Below are 11,512 nucleotides of genomic sequence, written 5' to 3' on the forward strand. Positions count from 1 at the left end.
TATATCCGTGCAGTGCCCCAGAGGTGTGCACGGAGAATGAAAGCAGATAAAGAGCCCGAGCCAGGCAGCGCCGTGCCGGCGGCGGGAGCGAAGCAGCATGGGCACTGCGGGGCACTGGCGCAGGTGGGGGCCCTCATTCTGCACCCCAAGCTGTGCCCTCAGTGCCACCAGGATGGGGGTGGCCCCTGGGTGAGGGGGGACAGCTCCAGACCTTCTGCGGAAGATTGGTCCCCGTCCCTCCTAGCCCAGCACATACACCACCAGGCACTGTGTCTCGTGGGCTTCATGCCACGCTGGGGCTCAGCCCACAGAGAGCTGCTGGAGGGGCTGAGCCACATCCTGGCCACCCCAAATCCACTCCGTACGTTCCTCCTCCCTCTGAGTTTGCACCCTTTGGGCACTCAGAGACAGCAATCCGGCTGCTGCCTGCGTGATGGATGGCCCAGGCCAGATGGATTGAGTTCATTTAATCTCCTCCTGAATCCCATCCTTCAGCCCCTTCAGCCCTTCCCCTGCGTCTCCCAGCACGGTGACACCAGCACCCGGGGACCCACTCTGTCCCCGACACCTTCACCAAGGCTCTGCTCCTCCAAGGATCCTTGCATTGCTGTCGTGTTTGCTCTCTGCAAAATTCAGGCTGAAATCTGTGCTCTGGGCCAAAGCCAGGGATGTTTCTGGTAATTGCAGAGCAAGATCTCAAGCTGTGAGGAAGAGAGATGGAGCCAGGCTGGCTCTCCTGGCCCTGCAGGGACCATGGGTGCAGGTCAAGGAGTGGGGACCCATCCTGCTGCTCCAGATGAGGGCTTCTGGAGCTCCTCCTCCACCTCTGCGTAATGGGACATCATGCCCAGCAGAATTTTATGATTTATGTGATTTATATGAATTATACAGAATTTTATGCTTTCACCAGGAATGGGTTCTTGCTGGCACTTGTTTTTTTTTGCTGCTGCTCTAGCTGGGCAGGACCTCCCTTTGGCTGCACGTCCCAGCACCAGGAGCACAGTAGCTGGGTGAACATGGGAACAAATCCCTCCCCGAGCACCGCGCAGAGCTCCTTGCTTGCTGGGGAGATGGCTGGGGGTGAGCTGTGGGGCAGACGTGGGCACACAGAGTGCTGGCATCACGCTTTTGTTCCTTTCCAGAAGTCTCCCCGGCCATCGGCCCTATTGTTGAGCTGAAGATGGAGCCGTGAAGTTATCGCTGCTGGGATCGCTGTCTATTCATGCAGGCTGGTATACTTCCCTTTTCCAAATCCTCTGGTAATTTCCTGCTTCTCTGTAACTTCAACAACTCTATTGTCGGGCGCCGCTTTATTTCATAAGCTCAGTCCCACCCGCTCCGCTCTGAGTGCCCCCAGCCCCACTGATCCGTGCGGGTTCACATTGCCTGTGCTCAGGAATCAGACACGACAAGCCTTCCTTTGTTTCCTTATTGTCTGAGGGTGCTCCTTAGATTATTTTACTTCATTTTGGTGAAAGGCATGTTGTAGAGTGCCGCACAGCACTTCAGCCGTTTGAGAGTCATCATTAATTTAATCTTCTTCCTAATTTATTAATGGCCCCTACTTTCTCTCCTGTATTTGAGGCTCCCCTGGTACGGTTGCTGAAGCCATCTTTCTCCCTTTCGCCTCTCTGGCGGTTCCATCGCTCTGCCCCTCCTCCTGCGGTCACCCCAGGACTGTCACATCCCACCCCATGGACCACGAGGGGCTTCTCCGTGTGCTGTCAGTGGGGACCTGCAGGGCCACGTGTCCCTGGTCACTGAGTGTCAGAGCCCCCACGCCACCCTCCTGTGGCCCACAGAGCCCCAGCATTGCCTCCCTGCTGCTCCCCGTGCTGCCAAGGCAGCCCTGGACTCAAGACAGCCTGGAGATGGGCTGTGCTCCATGGGCAGGACCCGGAGCTGCCAGCACGCAACGGCCACACTTAATAAATGGAGCAAACTGATGAGCAAACAGCATTTCAGGAGCAGGAGAAAAGTGTCGAGCCCAAGCTGTGACAGCAAATATATTAGGCTTAATCCAACCCTGGATGAAGTCCCCTGTGCAGCTGGGGTCGCAGTGGCTGCAGATCCCTCCGAAGTGCTGCAGAACAGGGTCCCAAGAGGCTCTGGCACACGGTGAGCTATTGCCAAAGAGTCGGAAGAAGGATGGGTGGCATCTGCTGGGGGTGGCCTGGATGGGGACAGCACCACTGGGGACATGGGCAGCCCACAGCCTGCTGCACAGCACTGCCCCAGCACTGCCTATGCTCACGTCCCACCACTCCTCACCCCTCCTGGGCTGTGCTCCTGAAGCCCCAGCCCAGACCCAGCACTGGGGCAGCGCCTTGCACCCACAGCCCAGCGCCGCAGGGCGAGGCACAGAGCTGCGCTGTCACAGCAGATGCTGAGAAAGTCACCGCTTTTCTTTTCTCCTTCATTTGCAAATGAAACAGCCCCATCAAATTCCTATTTTTATTTTTTATATTTTTTTTTTTTTGAAGAAACGAAGATCTGGAAGGATTTCCTTCGGATCAGACTGAATGTTCAGTGTCAGTAAAGCCGAAATATTCCATTGCAATTTGGGCTTTTTCAAACAGAAGTAGACAGAACTCTGAAATTAAATTTGTTCCTAAATGTCATTTTAAACAAAGACAGAAATTCTTTAGCTTGGAAATGTTGAAATAGACATTTGGATAGCGCCGGTATAGTTAATCTTATTAAAATAAAATAAGATGGGAATAGACACATTTCATTTCTTTCTTTTTTTTATTCTATTGATTTGATCAAAGCCAAAGGGAAAAAAAAAAAAAGCCAAATTTTGCCATTTTTTCTGTTTTGCACCGTGTGCTACAAGCAGGTGATGGGACCCCCAAGCTGCACTGGGGGCACCTGGGGCTGCTCCACCCCATTGCAGCCCCTTTGGGGCACACCCAGAGAGCAGCACCCTGCAGGTGCAGCAGCTCTGCATGGGCATTGCACGGTGTGCTGCTAAACCATTCCAAAAATCCAGCCCCCCTCCCAAAAAATAAAAACTGCCTTTTGGGGGGGCAGTTCATTTTAGCGCAAAATCTTTAGGAGGAAAAAAAATCGTATCATGGGCTGGAAACTGTCAGAGCACAAATTGTGTTCCAGGCTTGCTCGAAATGGGCAAAATGGAGCCTGGCTGGCAGCAGCTGGGGCTCCTCTGCCCTCTTATTTGCTGGGGATTGTTTCTGAGCTCTCCCCCCGCTGCAGCTGCCCTCCCTCCGGCTGCACGTGTCCCTGTGCGTGGCAGCTCCTCGCCTCTGCTGTGCCCACCGCTGTGCTGTGTGGGTCCCTGCCTGCCCCATCGGGACCTCCCCTTGGCCACCTGGGTCTTCTTCCCCACAAATAGCCCCCACCTCTCCAGCCTTCTTCCTCCAGGCTTCCCAAGTTTGTTACCCATCGAGCTACTTGGAATACCTTGACTCAAAGAATTTAGCCCGTGGGTTCGACTTCACGGGTGAGGTTTTGCACCCACACCTCTAGGAGGTGGAGCACTTCATGAGGACGATGGAACACGAGGTCCTATTCCCAAATCACCCCTTGGAAAGGAAAAAAAAAAAAAAAACAACTAAAAGGAGAGCACAGGGTCTCCAGGCAGGGAGCCCCCAGGGCTCAGCACCCTCCCTTCCGGCAGCGGCGGTGCAGGGCCCTCCTGGCAGCGTTCCCTCGGAGCTCTGCTCCGGCTGCGGCGTGGAGCCCGGCCAGCACCGGCGTGGCAGCGCGTCCATTCATCGCCTCGGATGGATAAAAGCAGAAATCAGCGGCGCTTGGACTGGAATGCCCCGTGGTTGCCTGACAGCAGAAGCCAAGCTCCGATACGGTCACACAAGCAGCGAGCAGACAATGAGAAGATCTAATTATAGAGAGGAGGAAAGCAGCCATCTAACCGAGCAAAAATTCTTATTTCTACCGGCAGGATTGGAGTGGGAGGCAGAAGGACAAAGGAAATGGGAAAATGCTGCTCTGGGCTGACTCACGGCTCACTTGACCCCAAGGAAAAAATGTCCCCGTCTGCTGGAGTGAGCACACGCCGTGATGACAGGCAGGTGTCACGGCAGTGCGCTGTGTGTCCCCGCACCACAGACCCTGCTCCGTGCCAGCAGCCCTGGCCAGCTCAGCACTGCGCCGGCACCTTGTACAACATCCCTCAGTATTTGCCTCCTCAGAAAGGGTGGGCTCTGTGGGCTGTAAGGGCCCCATCCTGTCCACTCCCTGGGTGCTGCACCCCGTGGTGGCAGTGGAGGCAGCCCTGTGCCACGGGGTGCAAGTGATGGGGACAGCCCGCACGGGATCAGGCTTGGCAAGCACCTCGGGCAGTCCCCCAGTGCTGTGCAAATCCTGGGAGCAAAGTGGAGCCCCAGGCTGGCTGCAAAGCCTGATACTTCCATGAGTGGTGCTTTGTTTTTGGCCAAGGACGGTAGTTTGGGTTCATGCTCACTGCTCACAAGGACAGTGTGTTCATGGGTAGCTTCAGAGGAGGGGTGCGACCACTTCGGGGGGAAATGAAAAGCTCGTGCTTGTCTCCAGGAGCTCAGCAGCTGCCGTCTGCATGGGGAAAACATCTTCCTCTCTGAAGTGCCGTGGGGCTCCCATGTTACATCCCCCAGCCCTCAGCATGGGGTGCCCAGGTGACACATCACCCCAGGACACCTGGCAGTCCCCGGCACCGGCCTAACACAGCCACAGCTTCCTCCAGGAGCTGACATCCACGCGGCCTTGCGCCGAGGAGCTGCTGCTGCTGCCAGTGCTGAGGATCTGCTCCAAGAGGAGTGATGAAGTGGAAGCAGAAACAGCTGGCATCGGCGCACGGCGTGTGTGCCCTGCCAGCACGGCTGAGTGTCCTGAGCTGTCGGGTCGGATGGAGAAGTGTCACCTCAGCCTGATCACAGCCCGTCGGGAGGGAAGACAGAGTGTCAGCAGCAGCATGTGCAGCTCCTTGCTTCGGGAAGCCACAATGAACCAGAGGGAGATTTCCAGTAGGGCATCCAGCAATAGAGCCAAGATATGAACACATGGCCCTGGAGGAGGTTTGGCCACCCTTTCATAGGGATGGGACCACCACGTCACATAGATCTGCTCGCCCTGTGTGTCTTGGCACAGGAGCAGAGTGCATGACAGGTGCCATATTTGGATGGATGGCTTTTCCACCAGCTTGGTGCCAGTGCTCCAAGGATGCAGTGATATACAGGGTGATGGTGTTGCTGACACCCTGTTGCATCAGCCAGCTGTCATGTAGATCTGGAGAAGTATCCCTCTGTACTCGGCACTAGTGGGGCTACACCTCGAGTGCTGTGTTCAGTGTTGGGCCCGTCACTGCAAGAAAGACATTGAGGCCCTGGAGCATGTTCAGAGAAGGACAACAGCTGTGAGGAGTCTGGAGCACGTGTCTTATGGTAAGGAAGAGGCTCAGGGGAGACTTTATCACTTTCTACAGCTCCCTGATAGGAGGTTATAGGGAAGTGGGGTTCAGCCTCTGCTCCTAGGTAACACTGGTAGGACGAGAGATGATGGCCTTAAGTTGCACCAGAGGGAGGTTCAGGTTGGATATTAAGAAGCATTTCTACTCCAACAGAGTGGTGATGCACTGGCACAGGCTTGGAGGTGGTGGAGTCACCATCCCTGGAGGTGTTCGAGAACCATGGAGATGTGGCACTGAGGGATGTGGTTTGTGGGCATGGTGAGGATGGGTCAACAGTTGGACTGGATGATCTCAGAGGTCTTTTCTAACCTTAATGATTCTATGATTCTATAATCTACAGCAGCTCCACATGCGTGCAGGCCTGGAAGTCTCACTGGGGTCAGCAGAACTGTGAGGTCCCAGAGGGCTCCAGCATTTACTCCACATTACAAAACTCACAGCACAGCCTGCTGAGTACAGGTTCCCCATAGCAGGTTACTCCAGCGCTGCATCATCCAGAGGCCCTCTATTTCCCTGTCCCACAGGACTCAGGACTTGTTGAAACCTCTCTCCTCTTGTGCCAGTGCCACCCATCATCCCAAAGGACACCTGCACAGCCTTTCCTGCAGTACCTCCGGGGTGCAGGCTGCCCTTGTGGTGGGCATCCCACAGCGAGCAGGGCTGCCATAACATGTCCCCAATGAGGGGACTCACTGATAACGGGTTCTCTCTCCAGCAATGCCTGCAGCTCAGCTCAGACGTGCTGTTTTGCTGCTCTGCCACACTGGCAATTCACAGCTGTGCTGTGACTGACTCCCCCAGCAAGCTCCTGGTGCTTTTCATTTACTTCCAGCTACAGCTGAAGTTCCTGCATCAGTAGCAAAGTACCTGACCTCACATTTGTGCTATTGAATTTCCTTCCAGGTCTCTCGCTGCAGTCTTTAAGGTCACCCCGTCGCCCCTGTTTGATATTCCACTGCTGCCATGCGTTGGCTTCCTTCTTTGAATCATCAGCAGGTTTTATCAGCAGTATCCTACCTTTTGTGCAAAGATCATTAGTGGAAATATTAAGTAAAATCAGACCCCAAATGGATCCTTGTGAAACTCCATTAGTAGCCTGCCTGCAGCTTGCTGCTTGCTTTTTTAACACTATCCGTTGCTCTTCCCCTCCAGCCATTTCCCATCTCACCCCTGTTCCTTATCATTTCTCCATTAATCCCCATCTACACCAGTTTAATTAATAATTTCTCATGTGCATTACATCAAATGCTTGACTGAGGTTCAGGGAGATGAGATCTACTTCAATTCTTTTGTCTGGGAAAGCAGCTACCTTCTTAAGGAAAACTATTTGAGCCAATCTGCCCCAGTATGCCTTGGGTAAATCCATGTGGCACTTAATCCCATTTTCTCTTTATTTGAGGTTTTTAATTACAGCTTCCTTTAAAATCTGTTCTAAAGCCCAGAGTGGTCAGCCCTCAGGTTGTGTTTTTCCCAGATCCTGTATTTCCTCTCCCTCATCAGCCAGCACTTCAGCACAGTGAAGGATGGGCACGAGCACCAACGTGGCCCAGAGGAAGAGACCCTGGGCAATGTGAGGGCAGCGTGGAGGAGGCTGTAACACAACCACAGCTGCTGACAGGACCCTAAGCACAGAGGCTGAGCCACCCACACTGCAGCAGGAGCTGGAAAACTTTCTGGGGAGGGGATGATGTTATCAGAGCCCTGAACCCAGTTGTTCCATAGAGGGAACCATGATAAAATCAAACAGCTGAACCTCCCCAGGATGGAGCCCCTTGTCCAGGGTTGGACCCCAACACAGGTAGCATGGTTTCCATACAGGGTCTGGAGCTCAGAGCCACGTCCCTAGGAGGTGCCGGGGCTGGTTAGTGCTGTTTGGGCAGAGACCATGGATCTGCACACATTTCTGTGCTAGAGGTTTTGGAGGGCACCAGAAGGCTTAATGGGATCGAGCTTGTCATGCTGGAGATCAGCCATCAGGTGACACGGCAGTAATGTTGGAAGGAGACTCATTGTCTCTACAGCTGAATTCAATACCCGGGAAGAATAAATTTAAATAAAAAGGAATGGGTTGGCAGCCAAGAGAGAGAGCGTGGGCAGTCATAGGGACAGCATCCAGGTGGATCCCTACTAAGGAAAGCCAGGCTCTGACCCAACCAGGAGACCCGCAGAGCCTGGAGAAGAGCTGTTTAGCAGTGCTGAGGTGAGGAACCCAAGCAAGGGGGAAACAAGCCAACTTGGGCTGCATTCAAGATGGGAAACTGCAAAATTACCCTAATTTCCTTCTGAGCCCTCCTCTAGGCTCCTGGAAATCAGCGCAGGGAGATATTCCACCCAAGGGCTTCTTCTTCTTTAAAGCATCTAAAACTCTTCTGCCCTTTTTTTTTTTTGAGGGTCTGTGCTGGCATTTTACGAAGCTGTGGGGTTGTTTCAATTGTTCCTCTTGGTGTATGCACTCAGCAGACTGCCAGCCCTGCTCAGCTCACGGAAAAGGTGTGGGGCATTCCCATGATGTTTAACCCAGGAAAAAAGAACGGCGACTGAAAGACATATGATTGCTCTCTATAAATATTTTGGAGAGAATTAGATGAAGGGAAAGGTAAACATCAGCACGGCAGCTTGTTATTTAAACTATAGGGCAGTGTTGGCACAAGAGCAAGAGGGATAAACTATTCATGAATATATTTTGAGTAGAAATTGGGAAAAGTGCTGAAGCCATCAGAGGATCGGGGAGGGGTGGGCTCAGAGCCCCGTCAGTGCTTACAGAAGAGATCCCCAGGAGCAAGGAGGGGAGGGTCCCACACCCTGGGGGTCCACATGGGAGAAGCTGCAAAGTGCCCTTCCACATCTCCACCCCTGTCCTTCCAACATGCCATCACTGACCCTGAGGAGTCTGTGCTTTGCCTTACTGTGGGGCTTTCCTCAGGAGAGCTGGGAGAGGATTTGTGGAGACCAGCTCCCAGGAAGCCATGTGGGTTTGGGATGAGGTGCTGCCGTATTGGAGGTGGGATTCCCAGAAGGGAATGGTGTGCCCTGCATGGCATGACATTATCTTGACTCTGAAGGATGGCACTTGACTGGAGGTGACTCCCACGTCAATACTGTGCTCAGAGTTGGTGTCTCCACACAACGACATGAAGGAGGTATAAGATCCGGGTCTTTTCCCAAACACATGAGGTACTACAGGTACCAGAGGTACAAAATCATGTCCTTGCATGCTACTGCTCCAGCTCTGCACGATAGAGATATCCGCATGGTTTGATATGCCCCAGTATTGAATAAGCATCAACTGTCTTCAGTAGAAGCTACAACAAACCCTTCACTCAGCAGATGGACGTCAGACTGGGGACAATCAGCTGTGCCCCCACCTCGGACTCCATCCTGCCCAACTCCTGCACTGTGCCTGCCCCACTTCCACCATCACCCTCCCCCTCTCCCTGCTCAGGTGGCCAGGAGGCTGGCTCAGCTGCATGGACACCACTGTGCCTGGCCCTGCATGACCTTCAGCTGATGGAGCCTCCACCCAGCGCCCGGCAGGCTTATCTCTGTGAGATTGCTGTGTAGGATGTAACCAACCACAAGGTCACCTCCATCCTTCAAACTTACCCTGAGTTGCTAGAAGTGCCTGTGAACCAGAAGCAACCTAAAAAATGTGTTTGTATTTATGTTTTTTTCCAACAACATATGCTGAAGAACAGATGCTTCCTATGGGAATGTGACCAAAGGAGGGACGCCTTTGCCTGACCCTCTTTCCACAATGTGCAGACCCAAGGGGAAACTGGAGAGCAAACATTTGCTTTCAGAGGTACAGGAAGCTGCATTTCCACCCCGACAGTCCTTTCTCTCTTTGTTTGCAAAGCTCTTTGCTCACCAGCCCCAGTGTATAAACAACCACGTCCTCTTGCCAGCCTGCATTTATCTCATAGCAAAATTCACAAACAGATTATATACAAATGAGTTGTGACCCAGGAATTTTTGGTTCGTTCCCAAAGCAACCCAAAATGCTGAAGTCATTGTGCATCTTTGAAGTAGGGAATGAAGGAGTCAGAGGAATTCCTGGAGTTTCCTCTGGGCCTGAAGTCTGGATGCCTATCACTTAGATGTGCTCTTCAGACACTAAGAATTCACCAGGCCTTCCCAATAAAAGCCTGAAAGTGCCTTGTGCTGGACCAGAGCCTGGCTGTTGAAGCCAGGGACTGCAGGGAGCTTCAAAGCAGAGCCTTCCCATGGGGATCACGTCTCCATCCCTGGGCTGGTGTCCCACTCCCTATCCAATAGCAGATCCTCTTGCACGTCTTCTCATCTCCATCCCCCGTGTGCACTTGAGCACTGAGGGTGGAGGCTTGGTGTGCACCAGTGTGGGTGTGGGTGAGGGGCAGGACAGCGGTGGGAAAGTCAGCCTCAGTGTCCAGATCCCAGACAGCCTCCTGGTCAACTCTGGAGCCTGGTGCCATGTCCTGGGCTAAACCACATGCTCTGGGCTGGGGACACAAATTCCTCTGCACCTTGGTCAATACAGCGTGGAACATTTTGTGCCCATCAGCCCAGTTCTGCCTTTCCCTGTGAGCCCTGACTCTACTACCACTGTGCAAGCAAATCTGCTGGAACGAATTAAACTTTTCTGATTCTGTCCGTGCTGCAGTGGCACCAGCTCCAGGGTAGGGCCTCCAGCATTGAGCTGTGGCCGTGGAAACGCTGGGCAGACCAATGGTGCTAAGAACATCTCCTCCCTCGGCAAAAAGAGCCCGGCTTTTGTCATTTTCCATTTCTCAGCTTTTGAAAACCGGCTGTTGAGCTTTGCAGTCTGCAGCCTTCTCCTGCTAACTCCTTCATGCTCCCCACTGACACCTATAAATAGGAACTGGTGTTTGCATGCAGCTGAGCAAGCAGCCGGTGCCAGCAGCTCTTGTCCCAGCACCCAGGCATGCCAGTGCCCAACCCCAGCTCTCAGGGACCTTTCCAGCTGGTGCAATCAGTGGACACGCAAGCACCAGGAGCAGAATGCCTGAGGCAGGGAGAGCCAGCTCTAGGTACACCGAAACAGCTTGTCCAGAGAGGCTGGGGAGTTTCTATCCTTGGCGATGCCCCAAACCCAACTGGCTGCAGCTCTGAGCAACCTGATGCAGCTGTTCTACTTTGAGCAGGAGGTTGGACCAGACATCCCTTCCAAACTCAACTGTTCTGGGGTTCTGAGCTTCACCCCATCACCAGCAGCAGTTCAGGATTTGCCAGACTGCAGACGCCCTTACGTGGATCTCCTGAGCATTCTGAGGCTTGTTACCTCCCTGCACAGGTAAACCCTGCAGGCATCTTCAGGCAGGTGCTGGTGGGAAGAGGGAGAAGGCTGGGAGCACCCAAAGCTTCTCTTGCAGAAGCGCTTCGTGGGCAGCACTGTGTTTTCCATGGTCTGGATGGGTTTGCTTACTTGGTTTGATTTTCCTACAGTGGATATAAAATCCTACGAGGTAGTTCTATCCATGCAAGGAGTTTTGCTGGTTGAATGTGTTGGTATTTGTGCACTCCTCCTGTAGAAAATCCCAGATGAGATTATTATAAAACTAGTAGCTTAAGTGTGATGCTAACCTCAGTCATGTGGCAACAGGCAGTTGCCTGCTCACATAACCTTTTATGTGTGCCTTCGTATCTCTGCTTTTTGCTAATGAATCATGATCAACCAAAAAATACAGCCTGATATGGCAGCTATTTGCTGTATGTCCAAAGGGCACAGCTTCACTACATTTTCAGGGACAGCAGGGAAAAATGGCTCTATTTGGGGACTTCGGAAAGAGAACTGCCTCCTCCTCAGCCAGATCGAGCTCCTTGAGCCATGGTCCCTTGGTGCTCACTTGACCCAGCACCTCGGTTCGTAGGAAGGATCCCATGGCAGCAACCAGCCCCCAGAGGAGAGGATAAATTTCTCAGAGCTCAGGTCCTGAAGACAGATTTTGGAAAAAGAACTCCCCTGGGATGACTGTCAAAGCCTATCTGCGACATCTAAGTCCCCTGGCTCACCATCAGCCGCTGAGGAGCCTTGCAGCCCAGCGGCTGGAAATAGCAATCCTGCCAGGAGGCAGCAGGCTCCGAGAGGGC

The sequence above is a fragment of the Numida meleagris genome, chromosome 12, assembly GCF_002078875.1.
Source record: "Numida meleagris isolate 19003 breed g44 Domestic line chromosome 12, NumMel1.0, whole genome shotgun sequence".
In the NCBI taxonomy this organism is placed as follows: Eukaryota; Metazoa; Chordata; class Aves; order Galliformes; family Numididae; genus Numida; species Numida meleagris.